Source organism: Convolutriloba macropyga, chromosome 11 (assembly GCF_964194025.1).
Source record: "Convolutriloba macropyga chromosome 11, txConMacr16.3, whole genome shotgun sequence".
In the NCBI taxonomy this organism is placed as follows: domain Eukaryota; kingdom Metazoa; phylum Xenacoelomorpha; order Acoela; family Convolutidae; genus Convolutriloba; species Convolutriloba macropyga.
Genome location: NC_134478.1, coordinates 42,204,687 through 42,217,977, shown reverse-complemented (window position 1 = coordinate 42,217,977; position 13,291 = coordinate 42,204,687). Strand labels below are relative to the sequence as shown.

The following is a 13,291-nucleotide window of genomic DNA, read 5'->3' as shown; positions in this document are numbered from 1 at the left end:
AGAAATATAACTAATTTTTTAAAGGTAGTTTTGGCTACCATTTTATCTGTGTGTGCCTCCTTATTCTGTATGTTGTTTTGTTTCCAGAATGGCTTTGTTATTTAAAAGAAGTTTTAAAACGTAGCAAATTAAAAACTAGAGCTTCACTTTGTTTCCATTTTAGGACGACTTGCATAAATTTGCAACTTGAAATGTCACAAGCTTTGTTAACTGCACTAAATTATTTTTTTATTGCTTATTTCAATTGTTCGTTTTTGCTTCTTTTTGGCACAAAAGATTACAGGTCTACCTCAAAGGGAAATTGCATCCTTGACTCAATATCAAGACAGGTTAGTTCTAAATGTTAATTATTGCTGTTTGGGGGATAATTATGACGATAAATGTTTACTTTCGCTCATTTCCTATTTTCCCTAATCAGCACCGATTCACGTCTAATTATTTATTGTTGTTTGTCTATCAGTCGATTGCGTGCATGGACGTTTTTCCATTACTAATCACTCTAAGTTCGCTGTTAAAAAACAATTTCGGTCAGTCAACAGAAAACTTTTAATTTTCAGCTGGTTGTTTACTTCAGCAAGAGGATTCAAAGTAAAATTTTCACAAATTTAAAGATACTCTGCTAAGAAACAAGCAACAACGAGGAAGCGTTTTTTAAATTAATCGCAATGTAATACGTCAGTTTTTGCATATATTGTTTATTAATGGCCGCACAGCGGTATCTGGTGCTATTATTGGCCTTCTCTTGGTCTTTTTATTATTATGACTCGAAGAGGAGTATTGGTTTTCTCGAGGTTTTTTTTACCGGAAGTACTATTCGTTCAGACGCTGTTTTGACCTAAAAGCGAAAGTGAGAAAAATTGCTGTGTTATCTAATTTTTTCTGAGCAAGAGAAGTTCTTTTATCACGCGCTATGCGTTTAGTGATTGACTTTTTGAATTTGAAAAGTAGTTTTGGACGATTGAATGGCTTATATAGATAACCGTTTTTAGCCGTTTTTTTGTCTAAGTGGCCCAGTTTTTTTGCTTGTAATTTGATTTTTGTCGACATGATTTTTAGTCGATGCTATATTGAAAAGTAAACCTCGGAAATTGATACCAGTGTTTTGCAGAGCCTGAAAATGCGTTTCAAGATCAAAATTGGCACATTTCCTTTAGTTTTTAGTTAATTTCGGTTTTTTTCCATTATTTTCCTAAGTTTTAGATCTCTCAGCCGTCTTTTTGTCAAGCAGTTAATATGGCAACTTCCTTTTGATAATTCATGTACTCAACGCCTCTTTCAACCCCGATGTAATTTTGTTTTATGAAATTGTACATCTGCTATTCCGATTTTGGTTGGTTTTTTCAAGTTTTCTCAGTTCTTTGTCTGTATTTTGGTTTTAAATATTAGAAATAGTCTTTTTGTGCAAAACCAGAGACTTTAGTTTTGTTTCAATAAATGTTCAATCATTTTTTAGCGTTAACTTTTTGAAAACCAGATAAAATTTTTTTCATAAAAATACTTTGAACTTTTTTGCAAAATGTTTTAATGTTTTGTATGTTTGAATACTGCTTTTACTTTTTTGTTCCGTTCGGAATGATTGATTTTTAACTAATTGTCATTTCTATATCTCGAATGCTAAACAAAGAAATGATTTCGTTTTTCTTGATTTTTTGCATTTGATTTTTAACTTTCAAAATCCAAGAATTAGTCTTTGTTACGGTGTTCCTTACATTGTGTTCATAGTCTTCACAATGTAGTCCGTATCATTATAGCGTTTTCCTGGCAGCCATTTTTGTATTGGTTATATTGATTTTTTCAGTTGTTAAAAAATTGAATGAGTTCAGCTTTTTATTAGATTTTCATCATTTCTTTGGTTGGCAACTGATTTCATTCAACATATGTAGTAATGAGAGTGTATTAGAAAACTTGTTCCAAAATTTTCACCGAAAAATTTTTTATATAAATTTCTTCCGGTCTTGGTATTGTTTTAAAATGATTTTTGACTTTGAATATCATTATTTTGATTATGTTTTCTCTATGACAATTTCAACTTTGAATTGGTATGAAATCATGTTATCTAGCATATATAGAACAATTTAAAAATTTTGTTGCTATTTGTCTTATTTGCGATTAGAAATATAATTGTAGTAGTTTTTTATTCTTAAAATTGAGTGTTCTTTTTCAAAAATTTAATTTAGTTTCTAAATTTTTATTACTATCTGCCATTTGCTTTCGCGATCTTCTTGAGATTAGAATCAGGAATTATTTGAAGGCAATTGATAGCCCTGTCTGTTTTTTCAGCCTACCAATGTTTTGACCATCCAAATTATTTCGTACTTTTTAAACATTACCAAATTTTTTCAATAATATAAAATTTTACAGCATTTTGTATCTCTTGATGACAGGGATTTAAATTTCATCAATTTTTAGATCAGACCTGGGAGTTAATGAGTTAATTGTTTTATACAAAAAGTAAGAGCTTCAGGTGCAATTTCGGTTTTTTGTGAGTTTTTGGCGCTTCGATTCGCTTCCGGAATTCTTCCTGCTATGTTTTTGTTTCTTTTTTATTATGATTTTTGTTACGACCATATGACGTCACAACCACTTCAAATCTGCTTTTTGTTCATTCATTCATGCAATTTCAACTGAAGTGCATGCATGAAGTCATTTTTCGTTTTTAGTGGAGCGAGTCTTTTTGTTTATTTGCCTGATTAAATTTCTCGTCACAAGGCTTATCTCACTCACAAAAGTGACTTTCACACTTTGAAATTGATTTTTGTTTACTTTAGTTCAAAGAGATGAGGTCAAATTGATATGTGTCACTCTAAATGAAGGTTATTAGAGAGCAGCTAATACAGGCAGCAAAAACTTATACAGACTTTTAATCAAAATATAACATATCAGCCTTCAATGAAAAGACGAAACTTTTTGGTCTGTCTTTTTTACTGATTTTTGAGATTGCAGATCTACAAAGCTGTTGCGGCCATTTTCTGGCAATCTGCCAGCTATGTTTTTTAATGTGTTATTCAGAGACTTTTATTAACTGACTTCATTTCGTGGCCCATACAGTGGAATAATTTTTAACGAAGCTACCCGAGTTGAGGTTTGGTCCAAAAATAATGTAAGATTAGCGGTTAATAGCGGTGGAAAAAAAACTTTTTTGGCCGCAAAGAGCCCGCATCTTTAAGCATTTAATGCGCTAAAACATGATTGAATTCTTGTTTGGTTTTTGATTTTTAGCGTTGAAAACATTTTTTCACCTCATTCACCGGCTTTCTTACAAATAGGAACCTCCCGTACACGGGCTGGATCATCTCACCTCCTGCATGTCAACAACTTCACATTCCACTGCGCCATCTGTCACTTACTTCAAAGATATTTCCAGTGAGTCTAAGATAAGCGTTAAAATTAGCGGTGAATGTTTGTAAGATTTGAGAATTTACCGCATTCTGCGGGTTTTCACCGCATTCTGCTGGTAGCGGTGAAAAACTATTTTTTCCCACATTCTGCTGGTAGCGCTGAAATTTTTTTTTATCGCATTCTGCTGGTAACGGTGAAATTTTTTTCACCCCTCAAAATTTTTTTTTTCACCGAAATTCTTACACTTTTACTCAAATTCAACGCAAACCTCACATTTTTAGGAATTTTTTAGTGGTGACACATCAACCCGGGTAAAAATAATTTGTAAAATCACATAAATTATCTGAATTCAACAATGGATTTGACAATGGGTTAACATCACTCACACAAAACTTGAAAAAATTAAAAATAAGTAGTTTGAAACACTCTCCGAGTTTCTGAACTTTGGCCAGGTTTATGTATGGACTATACACGATCTCAAACAAATAATACGCTATTTATTTATGCATTGCACAAATGACTTTGTGCGTTTATTAGGAGATTCCGTATAATCTCTGTATAAACAAAAATGCTCACTAATGTGCGTTCGCACATGATGTTCCGACCCAAGCTCATCTATATTTTTGACATCGTTGTCATCCAAATGAAAAGATTTAAAAAAATGTTCGAATTTAAAAAAATCGTTACAAAATCTAAAAACTAATTGAATTACATAATGCCATGCCTCATTACAGCGCTCACAAGATATGTCATTAAAAAGGCTTCGAGAAAAAAAAACAAACAACAAAATAAGCAAAAACAAAAAGTTCATGGCAGCAACTTAATATCTAAATTTAAAAGCAGCCGATGACAACGTCAAAATGCAACCGAAACTCTAACTATACATAATTACTTTTTTGTAACTACACAGCAGATGTGAAATCTCATTGATGAGACTGGGTAACAAGTCGACAAAAAGAAGAAAAATTGAGGCAAATTCAAAAGTCAATCACCATCTTTAAACCATAAATTTTTAAAAATCTTAAACATCATTAGCTTTTACGGAAAAAAATTTTGTTAAGTTTACCAGAAAAGTCATAACAAAAACAATCGGACATCTCTTTGGTTAGACTAAACCATATAAACGGACTAAAGATGCAGAAAAAAAGTTACAAACAATTTGCGAAAACACATATTATTGAAGCCATTAAAGTCATTAGCTTTTATCTAAACACTAACATTTTCATTTCAATTATTGTTTGTACTGACTCAGTTAAAATTAGACTGAACGATTAAATAATTTTGATTCGGCTACATTTGAAAATCATTTGGATATTTTATTACACGAATGTGAGAGAAGAAGAGAAAAAGAAGCACAAATATTGACTCCCACAAAGCTTTTATGAGAATGCATATTGTCCAACACAAAAAAATCATTTACGACATAACAGCAGTAGACACGTTACTTTTTCAATTACAATGAATTGGATGGCACCTCTCAATGATGAGAATAAGTTACAAAATGACGAAAAGAACAACAAAAACTGAAATGTTTTAAAAAATTTTGAAAACGAGAACAATATCATAAACTAGGTTTTTCGCTAGACACTGACTGCATTGAGTAAAATGATTTAGTCAATCTTCAATTAGAAGCTTTTGAGACCGGTCGGCATTTTACGGCTACATAATAATAAAAAAAATCAGGCAAAAACGGCAAAGGCAAAAACGGCAAAGGCAAAAACAGCAAGGCAAGAAGTGCTGAAGCCATTAAAAAAATAAACTTTTAAGTAAAAACTTTTTTTTTCAGTCAACTTTCTTAATAGCAAGGAAGTTCCTATTTTTTTACAAAATGATTTCAAAAAATCAACAAATATGAACAAATATATTAAACCCACGAAATTTCTGAGAAAACACTTAGTATCAACGAAATTAAACTCAAAAGCTTTCAACGGAAAACTAGTTATGCCTCAATGGGTATATAAGGATGTTTGTCATTCATTGGCCATCAATAAGACATCACAATAGGTCTTATGTCTGTGAAAACAAAGACAGCACTGGCAAAAACCAAAAAATTAGAAGGAAAGTGCGAGAAAAAGTGTTCGCAGCCAATTCAACAATATTTTGTCTCTGAAAACATTATCCATGATTCATTGCCGATAGGAACTTCAATTGTTAGGGTAATGTGATAAGATTTTAAAAGGAGCCAAAATTTTGGAAAAACTATTCAAAAAAATTAAAAACTCCTGGCATCGAACTCATGAAACCAATAGTCAGAAAATGAAACCACTAAACAGATTAGTTGTGGTTTCATCCAAATGGAACGGTTTCCTGTCATTACTGATTGAGTTACAGTTCACAAAAAAAAAGACTTAAGATCGGCTAATATTCAAAAAATTTTTTGATTTTTTCGAAACGCCATTAAATTCAATAGCTTTCAACGGGAATTAAGAAAGTAGCGAAGTTATGCCTCGACGAGAAATGTTTATCAACAATAAGACATCTTAATAAGTGTTTTGACTATGAAAAGAACAAAAAATAAAGGCAAAAGCCAAGACTTCAGTAGAAAACTGTTTGCAGTAATTTTAACCATATATTTTTCTCTGAAAACGTTATGTCTGATTCATTGAACGTCTTTTCTGAGCCAATGGGAACTAACAATATTAGGATAAAGTGATAACATTTCAAAAGGAACCAAAGTTCCAAAAAATATCCAAAAATTTTTTAAAAAATTATGAAACTTCGTGGCATTGAAGTCATTAAACAGAAAATTACCAGATGAAACAGCTAACCAGAATAATTTTGTTTGCTGTAGAAAAACTGGGGGTCCTGTCAGTACTCATACTGAGACTAGCCTATATTCACAAAAATAAGTTTAAGATTGGTTAATGTTCAAAAAAATTTTCGAAAAATTACTTTTAAAGCTTAAACAACAGTTAGCTGTCCACTCAAAGTATTGGATAGTATCACATAATGCTTAAAAGGAAGCCTATTGCATTTTTAGTCAACAATTATGTGCCATAGGACTCCAAAAATTTATTAAAATCTCAAAATGAAATTCAAAATTTCATTAAAAAAATGAAAACTGAGAGTCGAAGCCAAAAAAAGATGAGCGATTCCTTGAAAACACTTTTTTTTCTTTGGGCATCATTTGACTATAATTGAGGTTTATAATTAACGAAACTTCGATATCAAAAGCGGCTATTCTATAATGGACTAAAAAAGCAAAATAAAAAGTCCAAAATTTTCTGAAAAACAGCCCTCAAATTGAAATAAATTTTTTTTTCATAGTAAACTTCACTATGCGACCAAAACCATTCTTTTTATCGCTTTTGTGTAATAGCAATACAAAATTGTTTCACTTCGAAGCGTGAAATGTATTTTTGGACTGGTATTTTTCTAGGAAATATCTTAATTTGAAAAAAATTACGCTAAAAGTGAACAAAATCATGCCAGATATGCCGTGTTCACAAAAATATTTGAACCCCCATAACTCATCGAAAAATACGAAATTAAAAAAAACTTCTTTAATTCGATTTTTACGCTGGACGCATATTTTAATGCTACCACTCAAATTTTTCTACGATGAATATATCGATCGGCCAAAACTGCCTGAACAAAGAAAAACCAATTGAGTATATAGTTCCTCCCCCCCCCCCCCACAAGTGGGGTCGGAAAAGGCGCGTTGCTTTGTCGGAAGGGCGCGTTGCTTGTTTAGGAAAGGCGCGTTGCTTGTTTAAAGGTTTCAATATTTAATTAAACGAAAATTTACGAGACAATTGAAGACAATATCACTACAAAAAATGTTCGTATTAAGGATGAAACAAAAAACGATTTTTTTAGGATTCGCTTTGCAGAACACAATTATTCCAAAAATCTGCTTTGAGGTACAAGTTTTGCGCAACAGGTACGTCAATGTCATAACAACGGGACTAGAGTTGACAAACTAAAATCTAACAGCAGTTTAGCGATGAACTAAAATAGATTTTAGGACAAGCTTTTAACCGAATCAAAGGCTAACTATAATTTAAATGCTAAAAATCAATGCTAAATAAAAAAAATTATTAATAAATTGCAGTCACTTCCAAAATTTATGTTTTTTTGAGGGATAAAATTTTAACAATCTAATTAATTGATCGGTTTTTAAAAAAAGTAAGAAGAGCCAGCACGCAACATTGATGATACGTTATAGGCAACCTGGTTAAGAGAAAATTATAATGAGAATATAAATATGTAAACTTAATCAATGTATGCCTGCTGTCAGCTTTTGAAACTTTCTCAATTTTAAACCACCATTTAGTATAAACTATCTTCTATTCACTAGCAAGAGAATAACAACATTCTTTGAAATGGTTCATAATTTCATAATATATCCATAGATTTACAATATGCATTGTGGGTCCCAAAATCTGAGGGTTTCAGATGGGGAAAAATTAAATATTTTGGCAGTAATTAAAACAAACAAATTTCTTGTAAAAAATCTTTAACATAATTTTTCACATATTTGAACCAAGGTTGCAAGCTAAATGAAATGTCAGAAAAATCCGACATCAAGAGTCAACTCTAATTTAATTTTTAATTTTGCCTAAAATTTCAAAAATTAAAATCCAAAAAAAAACATTTTAAAAACTACTTGAATGAAAAATAAACAAACTATAAAACAACGTGTTTGTCACCAAATCTGACTGGTGAATTTCGAATCTAACTTTTTGTTTTGAAACCTCTGCTTTTTGTTTGAGAAAACGTGATTTTTGATATTGTGATTTCAACAATTTGGATAGTGGTAATGTCTTTTTAAATAAATAATGCATAATGTAATTTTTCGCTTACATGATGAGCCCATGTTAGCAGGTAATGTATTTGTGTTCAAAATATTGAAGTTGATCCCTAAAGTTTAAGAATTTGGTATTAAAAAATTGATGCATAACGCATTTTAATTTATCACCAGATATCAGTTTTAAATATTTTGTTTTCTTAGTTCCATTTATGGGTGCATTTTTGTCAATTTTTTTTATATAAGATACTGATCAGTTGTATTTCTTTTTTCAATAGTGAAAGTCAGTGAGTAATTCACTAACAATGGTAGACTTCATGAACACATTTTTCTGCGCTAATCCACTAATCAACATAAAAAATTTGCTTTTGTGCAGTCTAGACATGGATCAATTTTATGAACTTATTGAGCTTTTCACTTAAATCGGACTTAAAAGTTATAGCTTTTTATCTTTTTACCCTTTAATAATCCAGTTTTTATACCTCAGAGTTTTGTATTTTCCAGCTCAGGATTGGAACTATGTAGCAAATAGCAATAGAGTCTACATTAATTCTCAACTTTTACAGGAAAATGTACTAAATTTAACTAAATATACCTAAATTTGTAAATTTAACAAAATTTAACTGAAATTTCGATTTAGGCTTGTGAATAAAAAATCAAAGAAACAATACATAACGCTTGTTTTGAACTTGAAAGTATGTTTCATTCAACATTTTATAAGCCGTATTTTTATTATCATTTTAGGATTTTAAATTGGCATTTTCGCCAGATGTTGACTTAATGATTTTTCGCAATTCTAATTCAGCTTTTTGGCTGTTGAAAACCTTTTTAGTGCCTTATAAAATTGACATTTGTTCCATTTCGTTTATTTTGCTCGTTATTACTAGAGTTATGGCGGTTATTAGCTCCAATTCGGAATTGCACCAAATTGTCTGACCTATTTCTTTGTTGGTTGAAGGTAGGCTGTTTGCATGCAACGAACAAACACGTTGATCAAATAAAACCAAGCTCCGGAAGTAATAAATTATTAAAACTGGACTTGGGCCCACTTCAAAGGAAATCCCTTTCCATTCTAACATAATTAGTTCTTCTTGAAGAATAGAAGTTCAGTTATATGTTTCCGGAATAGTTCATAGCAGCATTATCTGCCACTACAAGACATTTTGTCTGTTCTGTATTTGAATACAATTTAACATCAGTTTATTAAAAGGAACTTGAATTGTCAGTTTTCTTTGATGTTATTTAGTTTACGACAATTTTTTGTCTCCTTCGAAAGATAATAAGTTGATAATGTAAGTTGAATGAACAAATAATCAATTCTTTATGGTTATAATTTTTCGAGCAGGTAGCGCAATTTATTGAGTTTACAGCAAAATTTACTCTATATTTGGAAAACAGTGGCTGTTCTGAAATGTCCATCTAATCAAACACACGCCAGGTTAGTCCGCTTAAATACCTATGAAAAACAATTAGGGTTCGCTGCTACATTTCTTGTTCAGGCCCCTTTCGCATTATCTCAAAGAACTTCTTGCAGTTTGTGAAAATCAGTGAAATCAACAGAGCAGATAAGAAAAAAAATAACATATCAAAATCTGCCAGAAGTTTGGTTTGGCCCCCTTAGTGGGACATAATTTTGTATTTCCCGGGCGCGCGCGCTATTTGTACATTGCAACGTGCCCTATAAGAACACAAAATTTGTATATGGGGGGGGGGTCATAAAAACAGGGGGGATTAAACAGATCCAATCTGCCAAATTTTCTAGGGAAAATTCACGTACGCCTCTTTGTTTTAATGGAACAATTCAGTTAATCTTAGCTCTGTGAAATATTTACAGCTTGGAAATATGGGAGTTCACGTTATCAAATCTTTTCAAGCTTCTGTTTTTCTGTTGGCAACAAGTTTTTTGTTTTTTTGTGATTCCAGTAATCCATAATTTCAATTCCAGCTACTCGCTAATAAATTTGAAAGTAAATTAGGATTTTTTTGGTGGTTCAAATAAAGCTTAAAAACACAAATATAGCATACAGAAACAAAACTTCTATATCTGTTTGATCTTTCAAATTTGTATTATTTGTCACGTGATTAAAGTGATCTTGAATTTTGACTAAAGAAATATTGGGTTTTTTACAAAATAGCAAAAAAATGCCATATTTTTCTGTTATCTTTGGTAAATTATACCAAAGAAAGATTTGAGTTTTGCCTACGTATTGAATACGTAGTAATGAAATTTTAGCTTGTTTAAGCTACACTCCTTTTGTAGCTGCTCTCCAGATTATCCCTAAAAGTAAGTTTATCCTGGATCTAACATCAAGTCAATATCAGTACCGGGTACGTCTAATTGAAAGTCTTATATCAGTACTGATTCAGTGCTATGAGCGTGCAATTGTGTACACGTGCCAGATTAAATGCAAGCTGCAGTCACGACGTGCACGTCTAAATGCTAGTCTTGATTGAAGATCAGATTGAAAAACGTCTAAATTGAAATCATGGCTAAAGCATGCATTTCTAAATGCACGTCTTGGCTTAGACTTGCGTTTAGACGCGCAAATCTTAGACAAGACTTGGCATATATAAAAAAAGTGAAAAATTGGCCGGGAAGTTGTCAAAAATAGCCTAAAATTGTCGAAAATTAGCTTTCTAATGGTCGAAACAAAATTGGCCAAAAATTGTCAAAAACAAGTCCGGAAAACGCAAAACTAGCCAAAAAAAATTGTCTAAAATTTGCTTAAAAATGGCAAAAAATAGTTCTGGAAAACCAGCTGTTTTTCTCTTGCTGTTGCATTCAGGAACTGTCTGATCAAAAAGCTGCCCAGGAAGTATATATTGAATAGTATTCCGGCGAAATCAAAAAGTTTTTTCGCTTAATCGGGCATGAACTACCCCAGTCAACTCAGTCTTTGAGTTTTTTTAAAATGAAATTGAGGTCTTTAGAATTCAGATTTGCCGAATAGTGTTTTGGACTTATATTGGCGAAAAAGCCGTTAAATTTTTATTTCTATAAATTCTCTCTCTCTCTCTCGCTCTCTCTCTCTCTCTCTCTCTTTCTCTTTATTTTCTCTCTCTCTCTCTCTCTCTCTCTCTTCATATTCTAGTGAACATCCAATGAGTTCTTTTGAAAAAACAAATTTACTCATCGCGAAATAATTTAGTCATTGCATGATCTTTTCACTTTTATTACTGTCATTTATTAAAATTGTTATTATTATCATAGGTTTACGCACCAATTACAAACTCAAAAGTGCTTTCAAATACAAATATAAAATGAAAATTTTTTTTTCAGATTTTTACGATAATCAAACCCATGGGGTCTTAGTTTCATTTCAAAAAGCAAATTATTCCATTCAAAAGGAACAGCAAAACTGAATGATCTTCGCCCCAATGCAGTTGTGACATTAGGAACCTTCAAATTGTACGCATATTGGCATCTAGTCACCTTATCATTTCGGAAAGCTAATGCGACAAGATACATCGGAAATTTCCACGGATGCTGAACTAACCGCTGACCAAAAAGTAGAATTTTGTAGAGGACACGTTGTTTCATGGGTAGCCGATGAAGCTCTTCGATATAATTTGCTGTTGGTGAACCAATTGATAGCCTAAAAATGAGACAAGATGCTGAGTCCAATATACGCTGTAATTTCTGCATAATATACACAGGTATTCCATAGTACAGTGAGTTGCAGTAATCTAGTTGCGAGAGAATCATTACCCGAACTAACTCGATCGACGCCTTTCTGTCAACTGTATCTCTGATGGAAAAAATTTTTCACAGGAAATAATAACATCTAGGGCACACAGAACTAACTTGTTTCGTATATGAAAGTCTGGAATCTAAGTTGAAGCCCAACAAAGTAACATTGTAAGGAAAATTGGCGTCTGTTGAAAATTAAATTTTGCGATTTAAACTATTCTTTATTTTACTAAACATGTATTCTGTTTTATTCGAGTTTAATCGGAGCTTAGCACCACTGAATCTTTTTTGCAGAGTCGTAAGTATCAAATCAAAAGCCCCATGATTTATTGAAGCATGGTAAATGCTCGAAGCATGGTAAAAGATTCAAACAGAACTTCCAGAGGAAGAAGATAGCAAGAAAAATAAACGGGACCTAGAACAGATCCTTGAGGAATACCCGTTTTTATATTTCTTGGCATCGAATATTCACCATCAATCAACACTTTTTGAGATCCAATACTTAGATAACTATTTAAAAAGCTAAATATTTTATCTTTGAAAGTCAGACTTGTTTCAAGAATTGATGATTAAAGAAGTAATTCATGTTCGAGTGTCAAAGGCAGCTAATAGATAAAGTTCAAAATAGACAGTGCTTTTTGTACTATCTAAAGTGAGGAGCAAATCATTTTTCACCTTAACGAGTGCTGTTTCGGTAGAAAAAAACTTTCTGTAGGGACTTTGGTATTTGCTAAAGAGCCTATTTTTTACAAGGTGCTAAGCATTTGCATAAAAGCCGCCCGTTTTAAGAGTGTTGAAATGTAACTTAGTTTTGAGATAGGTCGATAATTTGAAAACTCTTCATTGTCAGACTTTGCTTTGTTCAAGTGGGTCTTAACAATGGCCATTTTAAAGGACTGGGGAAACATCCCGCCTTCAGCGAAAGATTAAGAAGTTTCAGGAGGTCGAGAAAATAATAATCTGGAAATGGCTTTACAAGATGTGTCGGAATGAGATCTAGTGGAGGTGTACTGTTTAACGACGCCAAAATCAAATCTCTAAACTGACTTATCGACAACTCTGTTAACGAATTCATTGAGTTTATTTCAGTTTTCAGAATTTCAGGACCTATCGCAGTGGGAATTGATAAAAAAAATACTTTCCACTTTAGATATAAAGAGCTCGTGGAAGTCGTTTGCAAGCTGTTTTTTGTTTTCATATTTCCGGAGCTGTTCTACATCTTGACCAAGAAGCAATTTTAAGTTGGCAAACTTTTTACGGCTACAACTTTTCATCAACGCATTCTCAATGTATAACCTACGCTTCCCTTGGAGTTTTTCAAAAGACATATGGGTAACATTTTCATATTCAGATTTTTTAGTACAGATGTTTGCGACTTTCTTTATTTACGCTCCGCTTTTCCCTTCTTTCGTTTCAAACTCCAAAGCTCGTCGTCGAAAATGGACATTGATGTTTAGTAAATGTTTTTGTTTTGAGTGGTAGAACGGAATTCAAAATATTCTCCTCAAACC

At 32.1% G+C, this 13,291-nt stretch overlaps 2 protein-coding genes across 4 annotated transcripts in view; both read left to right on the top strand.

The window, feature by feature from the left end:
• Positions 1-13,291, top strand: part of LOC142349531 (putative acetylcholine receptor chaperone) — a 359,559-nt gene that overhangs the window by 5,941 nt on the left and 340,327 nt on the right. The gene's annotated exons all lie outside the window — the stretch shown is intronic.
• LOC142349530 (uncharacterized) overlaps positions 1-13,291 on the top strand; it is a 170,257-nt gene that overhangs the window by 12,717 nt on the left and 144,249 nt on the right. Inside the window, exon 1 of one of the 3 annotated variants that reach the window (XM_075401152.1) lies at positions 301-329. The exons of 1 other annotated variant lie outside the window; for it this stretch is intronic. The gene's annotated coding sequence lies outside the window, so the exon portion shown is untranslated. Of the gene's footprint in view, positions 1-300; positions 330-9,261; positions 9,528-13,291 lie in introns of those variants that run through there. One more of the 3 variants, XM_075401150.1, reaches the window with a different exon arrangement.